Below are 8,191 nucleotides of genomic sequence, written 5' to 3' on the forward strand. Positions count from 1 at the left end.
TGCGGCCCAAATCCGCTCGAGCGCCTAAAGAGCAGAATGAAAACCTCTTTTTTTCTTCATGTTCTGCTTGTACGGTGCCCATGGCTGCTCGTGCGGTTTGGGAAAAATCAGACAGTTCAAAATTGGTTGTATAATTTGGAACCTCTCCTTTTCAAAATCAAACCTCAACTTCATGTAAATCAAAATCTAAAACTCTTTAATACATGACAAATTTCACATTATTAGCTTCCATCAAAGATCATAACCTCAAAATACTAATCAAATTTCCAAGCACAAGAACAAGATTAAAAACTAAACACAAAAATATAGAGTGGACATGGTTTGGGGTCCAAAGTTCACTTTCATGGTGGAATTCTTCTGTAGCCTCTTGAAGAACCATAACCCATACACACAATCATAGATAACCCAAGAACTCACTCTTTAGCTTATGATCTTCAAGTGTTGAAAGGGAGAATCTTACCTTAAACCTTTTCTATCACTTGTTTTTGCATAACTATGATGAATTCAAGCCAAGTCTTTGATGTCTTCTTTCATTTCTTCTTTTTGAGTTCTCTCTTCCCTTCTCTCTCTTACGTATCATCCTCTCTCCTCCTCTAGATATTTTTGGGCTCTAAGAGATGAGTTCAACTCCTCCTCTCACATACATATATACATTTAAATATACACACACATAAGTTTAACACAATAGTGAGAGCCAAACGCGGCCTTACGAATCGCACGAAATCAAATTTTAATTAAACTTCCCAGGTGACTCTAAAAATTGTGCTGATCATAAATATGTCCTCTATTCTGGTTTCTGAAGCCTCCAAGACCTTCAATTTGCAATACAAAATTAACCGCCAAAACGTGCATTAACGAATCAGACAAATTAGATTTTCAATTAATTTTCCCAAATAGTTCTAAAAAATTCTCATTAACATACCCAAGTACTCAATTTTGATTTCTGAACCCGTAAAGGTCGGTAATTTCAATTCTAGAGACGTAGCTCAACAGATAATTCCTCAATTCGAACACATATCACTAAATTAAAAGGCATTAACCCACAAGGACATAAAAGTAATTTCGGATACGAATTTTTGGGTCATTACAGTCATGGTCCCAAACCCGCCCCTATAGATTAGGATCATAACCGACTGGTAATCGTTAGATTACCTACGGCCTCAGACAAAAAACAGATTTTAAAATAATCATATGGGGCCAAAAGCGGACGTCGACATAAAAATTTTATCCAATAAGCTGTGCATACATGATAAAGTAAAACATTTTATAAACAGTCCATAATAACTCACACATAAAAACAAAGTTAATATCTCATACATTGAGGAACTTCAAGACATGCAGTCAGCCAAACAAAACAAACTTATATGCATAGATGATCCAACGTATTCACCGATAAAGCAAAAGTATAAACACATGAACAAAAATAAAGTCTCATGCGTAAGACGTGCGGATTGACTCCACAAAACTTAGCTTTCTCTCATATCTTTCACTGAGGTTGGGTTTGAACATCCCTTTGCTCACTTACACACATATAAATGAGAGTGAGCAATAGCCCAATGAATAATACCAAAATCAAGAAATTACATGAATGAAATTCATAACAGACATATCTAACGGCCTCAGGCCCATTCACGTTTTAATCTAATATATCAAACGATCTCAAGCATAAACATATCAAACGGCCTCAGGCCTAATCCGCTCTTATCAAACGGCCTCATGCCCAATTTGTTTATGTCAAACGACTTTTGGTTCAATCATTTAGAAAAAGGAGAAGAAAGCGGAGCCTCTCTCTCTAGAATCTAGACAGAGAAAGCTCCCACCGATGGTGGTGTTCTGATACTTTTTCGGCCAGTTGTTTTAGCTGTTATACTCAATCTGAGTGTTAGTGAGCATGGGTCCCATTTTATAGTAGCTTCGGTGTAGAGGTGGAGTGTTTTGTGCCCTCCATCTTTTGTATTGAAGTGGGTGAAAATTAATCAAGTCTTGGTGCTAGGCCCAATGCAATACTCACTCCAAGGTGGAGCTAGGTCGGACCTCGGCCCTATGGCCAACACTTGCTCCGAAGTAAGTCAATCATAGGAGTTCGGCCCAATGTACGAGCGTCACTCCAAAGTGGAGCTAGGCCCAATGCAACACTCACTCCAAGGTGGAGCTAGGTCGGACCTCGGCCCTATGGCCAACACTTGCTCCGAAGTAAGACAATCATAGGAGTTCGGCCCAATGTACGAGCGTCACTCCAAAGTGGGCCGAGCAACATGGTGGACCTTCTGGATGGACAGAACCACTCCGAAGTGGGTTGAGCAACATATTGGACCTTCTGGATGGACAGAACCACTCCGAAGTGGGTTGAGCAACATGTTGGACCTCCTGGTTGGACAACCGTTCTAGAGCAGACCAACTTAGAGAAAGGCCAATTCACTGAAGATCTTTCTTGGGTCCACTAGAGACAAACAACTCTGCTCCTCTCCCTCTGTATGAACATAACGTGGAGACATGGAGGTGCAGAGGGACAAGGAGCATATATGACAGACCTGCGTCTGAATGGCAGGCGGAGTGGTCGTCCTCTTCCAATGAGAGATGTCCGCTAATGAGACAAACAAAACAGACCTGCACCCGAGTGTCAGGCGGAGTGGTCGTCCTCCTCCAATAGGAGACGACCACGAATAAGACACGTTGGACAGATGGCGGAGAGAGAAAGACTTGAACGACAAACAACCTTCTCCTATAAAAGGTGAACACTATTCACTCTGAAGGGATCCGAAAAATCCACACACTTAACACATATACACTCTTTGTATTCTCTCTTTTTCCTCTCCCTGAGTCCCTGACTTTACCATCGGAGGGGTTTCCGACCAAACCCCGGTCGGGTAGCCTCACCGTTTGTTATTCTGTGCAGATCTTCAATTCCCAAAGCCTGCTGTTCATCCACGAAGTTCAACCCTTCTTCATAGTGCGGAAATCACCCCCGCACAATTGGCGCCGTCTGTGGGAAAACCACTGTTTGCTTCGTGACGACCTCCGGCGATGGGAATCGAAGATACACCCCATTCTGGGCTAGCAGAGAGGACTCCAATCACAGAGAGAACCAAAGATAACGGTCCAGCATTCCCTAGAAGGCATGAAGACCTTGCAGACCTTAACGAATAGAGCACCGATGTAGTAGAGCAACGTCATGTCATCGTCGGCGAGTCACCCCAACATAGCTCCCTTGATAGAGACAACCGCGACCAAAGGGAGAGAGTACCACACTGTTCTATGACAAGCTCTGGTGAGGGGAACGAAAGAGATACCTTTGTTGCCACTGTGGAAAAGGACTTTGTTGACAGAGAAGACAAAGGATAACAAATTAACACTTCGAAGAGTGCCGGAAAACTAGATCTGCACTAATGGATATAGAGAGACCAGATCTGCACCGACAGATGAAGTCTAGACACGACGTACACCACTGTACTATTGTTTAGTCGTTCTAATGCCTCATTCTAAAGGACTCCGATGAAAGAGATGATGATCGATAAAGGACTATATTTTATGAAAGTGTTGGAGGACCAGATCTGCATCGAAGAACAAAGTCCAAATATGATGGAACACCACCGCATCATTGTTACTGACTCGTCTCATCATCTAGACGGAAGGACTCCAACTGGAGAAGACGAATGATAAAAAACCAATAATCCTAACAGTGTCAAAATACTAGATTTGTATCAATACTATTCAATTGTCCCACCGACTAGACGGAAGAACTCCAATGATGGAGAAGACGAATGACAAAGGATAGATGCTCCTGAGTCTTCTGAAATATAAGATCTGTATTGACGAAACAAAGTTTAGATGTGGTGAAGCTCTACCATATCCTCGCAATTGAGTTGTTCCATTTATTGGAAGGAAAGACTCCATTGATGGAGAAAACAACAAACAAGGGTATGGTACAACCAAAACATAAGTTTGGGTTAATCCCAGCCGACTACATTGATGTGGGCCTAACAAAGGTCTAGGCCGATCCCAGCCAACCCCCTTAGTGTGGACCTAACAAAGGTCTGGGCTGATCCCAGTCGACCACCTTGACGTGGGCCTAACAAAGGTCTGGGCTGATCCCAGTCGACCACCTTGACGTGGGCCTAACAAAGGTCTGGATCGATCCCAGCCGACCACCTTAGTGTGGGCCTAACAAAGGTCTGGGCTGATCCCAGTCGACCACCTTGACGTGGGCCTAATAAAGGTCTGGGCTGATCCCAGTCGACCACCTTGACGTGGGCCTAACAAAGGTCTGGACCGATCCCAGCCGACCACCTTAGTGTGGGCCTAACAAAGGTCTAGGTTGATCCTAGTTGACCAGTTCGATGTGGGCCGAACAAAGGCCACTCCGATATAGGCCGAATAGAAGCTAGGTTAAACCTAACTGTCCACCCCGAAGTGCGACGAACGAAAGCCACTCTGAAGTGTGCCAAACAGAAGTTAGATCGAAGCTAGTTCTTCACTAAGAGGTGGGTTGAATAGAGGCCACCCAACGTAGGCCAAAAAGAAGATAGGTTCAACCTAGCCGTCTACTCCAAAGTGTGCCGAACAAATGCCACTCCGAAGTGGACCGAACAAGAGCTAGGTTAAACCGAGCCCTCTACAATGAAGTCTGAACAGAAGCTAGGTCAAAGCTTGCTCTCCACTCCAAAGTGGGATAAACAGAGGTGTAACCGAGTCAAGTAACGGCCGAACAATGATGATCGATTGGGGGCAAGACAACTAATTCAATTAAGGCCAAACGGGAAATATTGCAAGGTTTCCCTATTATTGCTCGACTGGAAGAGCAACTTAACTTTTCAAAGGCATAAGGCGAAGTCTAGTCGAACAACGAACAATGTAGGGCTACATCCTTGTTGCTCGGCTAGGGGCAAACAGCATAAACATGAAGAAATTGAAAGTTCGAGTTACAAGTCCAACACTTGGCAAATTTCGAAGATACTTTATTAACTTAAAGTTTCATTACAAAAGGACCTCAGCCTAACGAAGGTGATACGAAGTGGAAGAGCTACAAAGAGGGATGAACAATAGAGGTTGGTTGGATGCCCAACGCCCACTTTGAAGCGAGCTAAGCAATGGAGGTTGGTTGGACTCCGAACGTCCACTTCGAAGTAGGCCGAGCAGCAAAAGTTGGTCAAACGCCCAACGCTTGGGCCGAGCAATAGAAGTTGGTCAAACGCCCAATGCTTGGGCCGAGCAATAGAAGTTAGTTAGACGCCTAAAGCTTGGGCCGAGCAACAGAAGTTAATTGGACGCCCAACACCAATTTTGAAGTGGGCCGAGCAACGGAAGTTGGTCGGACGCCCAATGCTCACTCTGAAGTAGACCGAGCAACAAAAGTTTGTCGGACGCCCAATGCCTGGGCCGAGCAATAAAAGTTTGTCGGACGCCCAATGCCTGGGCCAAGCAATAGAAGTTGGTCAGACGCCCAACGCTTCGACCGAGCAACAACGGTTGGTTGGATACCCAATGCCTACTCTTAAGCGCGCCGAGCAATGGATGTTAATTGGATGCCCAACACCCATTCCGAAGTGGGCCGAGCAACGAAAGTTAGCCGGACACCTAATGCTCACTTTGAAGTGGACCGAGCAACAAAAGTTGGTTGGACGCCCAATGCCTGGGCCGAGCAATAGAAGTTGGTTGGACGCCCGACGCTTGGGCCAAGCAACAAAAGTTGATCGGACGTCCAATGCCTGGGCTAAGCAGTAGAAGTTGGTCAGACGCCCAACGCTTGGGCCGAGCAACAAAAGTTGGTCGGACACCCAACGACTGGGCCGAGCAGCAGAAGTTGGTCAGACACCCAATGCCTATGCCGAGCAACAAAGGCTGAGCAATGAAAGTTGGTCGGACGCTCAATGCTCACTCCAAAGTGGACCAAGCAATAGTGGCTGATTGGACGCCTAACATCCACTCTAAAATGGACCGAGCAAAGGAAGCAAGTTAAAACTAGCTAAGCAAGACCAAGTTTCATAGCTCGAGTAAACAACCAAAAGATTGACAACAAACAAAGTTGGAAGTGCAACATTCTACCAAATAAATACACTACAAACAACAAGCAAAGGTCGAAGGAGTGCAGTGCCCGACGAGAGTCAATATTATCGAAGTCGATACCAAGACTATAACGACTATGTGCTAGACAACTCTCAAGATAAGAGGTGCTAACATTGACAGTAGCTTGGTGGTAGAGAAACCGAATTAAAAAATGCAGACTCGCAACGCCAAAGCTGCTAGGGCCGACCAGGCAACTCGGTGTTGAAAAACAAAAATTATGCAAACAAGCTGCTACGGCCAACTAACTAAGTGACGGACAATCCTTAAGCTGAAGGTAAAACGACCGACTAATATATGAAGAAACGAGCTGAACAAATGGACGTGTTAATCATGTCCAAACAAGAAAATGGTGCATGATCCGCATGACCAAGCAATGTTAGCAAGCTATGCTTCGAGACCGAGCAGAGTGGAGGGGCAGGACTTGGTCGACCAAGCATTGAGACCAACCCCAATTTATCTCTTACAAGTAGGACCGAGCAAAAAGATAGCGAATGTCTTTCAAATTAGAACAAAGCTGCGATAAAGCACACTTGGCCTGCTTTGAAGCGTTGCTGTGTTGCTCGGCCCAATCGACGAACACTGCAAAAATATATATATATATATATATATATATACTATTCTGCATATATATTTTTTTCAAGTCAAGCAATGACGCTCAGCCGACTGAGAAAAAAAAAAAAAAAAAACACCAAGCTAGACAATTACGAGGCTAGTGAAGACACATTTAGTTTGGGGGCACAACCGAGCTACAAAACATTGGGCAGACGCATACGTTAGACCGAACAATAATTTTTAATCCAGCTCATGGAGCTCAAATTAAGTTGTGATCACCCAAACTTCGAAGTTGGTGACAGAATTGGCTTCCGCTTTGCCAAACATAAGCGCAAGCCAGGGGGCAAATGAAGTGGGTGAAAATTAATCAAGTCTTGGTGCTAGGCCCAATGCAATACTCACTCCAAGGTGGAGCTAGGTCGGACCTCGGCCCTATGGCCAACACTTGCTCCGAAGTAAGTCAATCATAGGAGTTCGGCCCAATGTACGAGCGTCACTCCAAAGTGGAGCTAGGCCCAATGCAACACTCACTCCAAGGTGGAGCTAGGTCGGACCTCGGCCCTATGGCCAACACTTGCTCCGAAGTAAGACAATCATAGGAGTTCGGCCCAATGTACGAGCGTCACTCCAAAGTGGGCCGAGCAACATGGTGGACCTTCTGGATGGACAGAACCACTCCGAAGTGGGTTGAGCAACATATTGGACCTTCTGGATGGACAGAACCACTCCGAAGTGGGTTGAGCAACATGTTGGACCTCCTGGTTGGACAACCGTTCTAGAGCAGACCAACTTAGAGAAAGGCCAATTCACTGAAGATCTTTCTTGGGTCCACTAGAGACAAACAACTCTGCTCCTCTCCCTCTGTATGAACATAACGTGGAGACATGGAGGTGCAGAGGGACAAGGAGCATATATGACAGACCTGCGTCTGAATGGCAGGCGGAGTGGTCGTCCTCTTCCAATGAGAGATGTCCGCTAATGAGACAAACAAAACAGACCTGCACCCGAGTGTCAGGCGGAGTGGTCGTCCTCCTCCAATAGGAGACGACCACGAATAAGACACGTTGGACAGATGGCGGAGAGAGAAAGACTTGAACGACAAACAACCTTCTCCTATAAAAGGTGAACACTATTCACTCTGAAGGGATCCGAAAAATCCACACACTTAACACATATACACTCTTTGTATTCTCTCTTTTTCCTCTCCCTGAGTCCCTGACTTTACCATCGGAGGGGTTTCCGACCAAACCCCGGTCGGGTAGCCTCACCGTTTGTTATTCTGTGCAGATCTTCAATTCCCAAAGCCTGCTGTTCATCCACGAAGTTCAACCCTTCTTCATAGTGCGGAAATCACCCCCGCACATGTATCAATGAGTTGTTTCAGGGAAGTATTAGCGTTTCCAGTCCGACTTTCCCATGGCTAGTTTGGAAACGCTGCTTGAAGGCTGGATATTAAGCTCGGGTGACCAGGCTTGATGTCGACGGTGGTTATGTCGTGTTGGTCTCAGTTTGCCCCGGCGCCGACGTTCAATCTTTGTGTCCTTCATAGACGGTGTGCATGATTTTCATTGCAGTA

The 8,191-nt window shown here is 45.3% G+C and overlaps 1 long non-coding RNA gene across 1 annotated transcript; it reads left to right on the forward strand.

The window, feature by feature from the left end:
• Window positions 1-1,968: 1,968 nt before the first annotated feature.
• Window positions 1,969-7,677, forward strand: LOC145813357 (uncharacterized). The gene is made up of 2 exons (XR_014356351.1): window positions 1,969-2,017; window positions 2,147-7,677. It is a non-coding gene; the product is annotated as an uncharacterized LOC145813357 (long non-coding RNA).
• The last annotated feature ends 514 nt before the right edge of the window (window positions 7,678-8,191 follow it).

The sequence above is a fragment of the Camellia sinensis genome, chromosome 15 (genome assembly GCF_055761805.1).
Source record: "Camellia sinensis isolate YWXY chromosome 15, ASM5576180v1, whole genome shotgun sequence".
Classification (NCBI taxonomy): domain Eukaryota; kingdom Viridiplantae; phylum Streptophyta; class Magnoliopsida; order Ericales; family Theaceae; genus Camellia; species Camellia sinensis.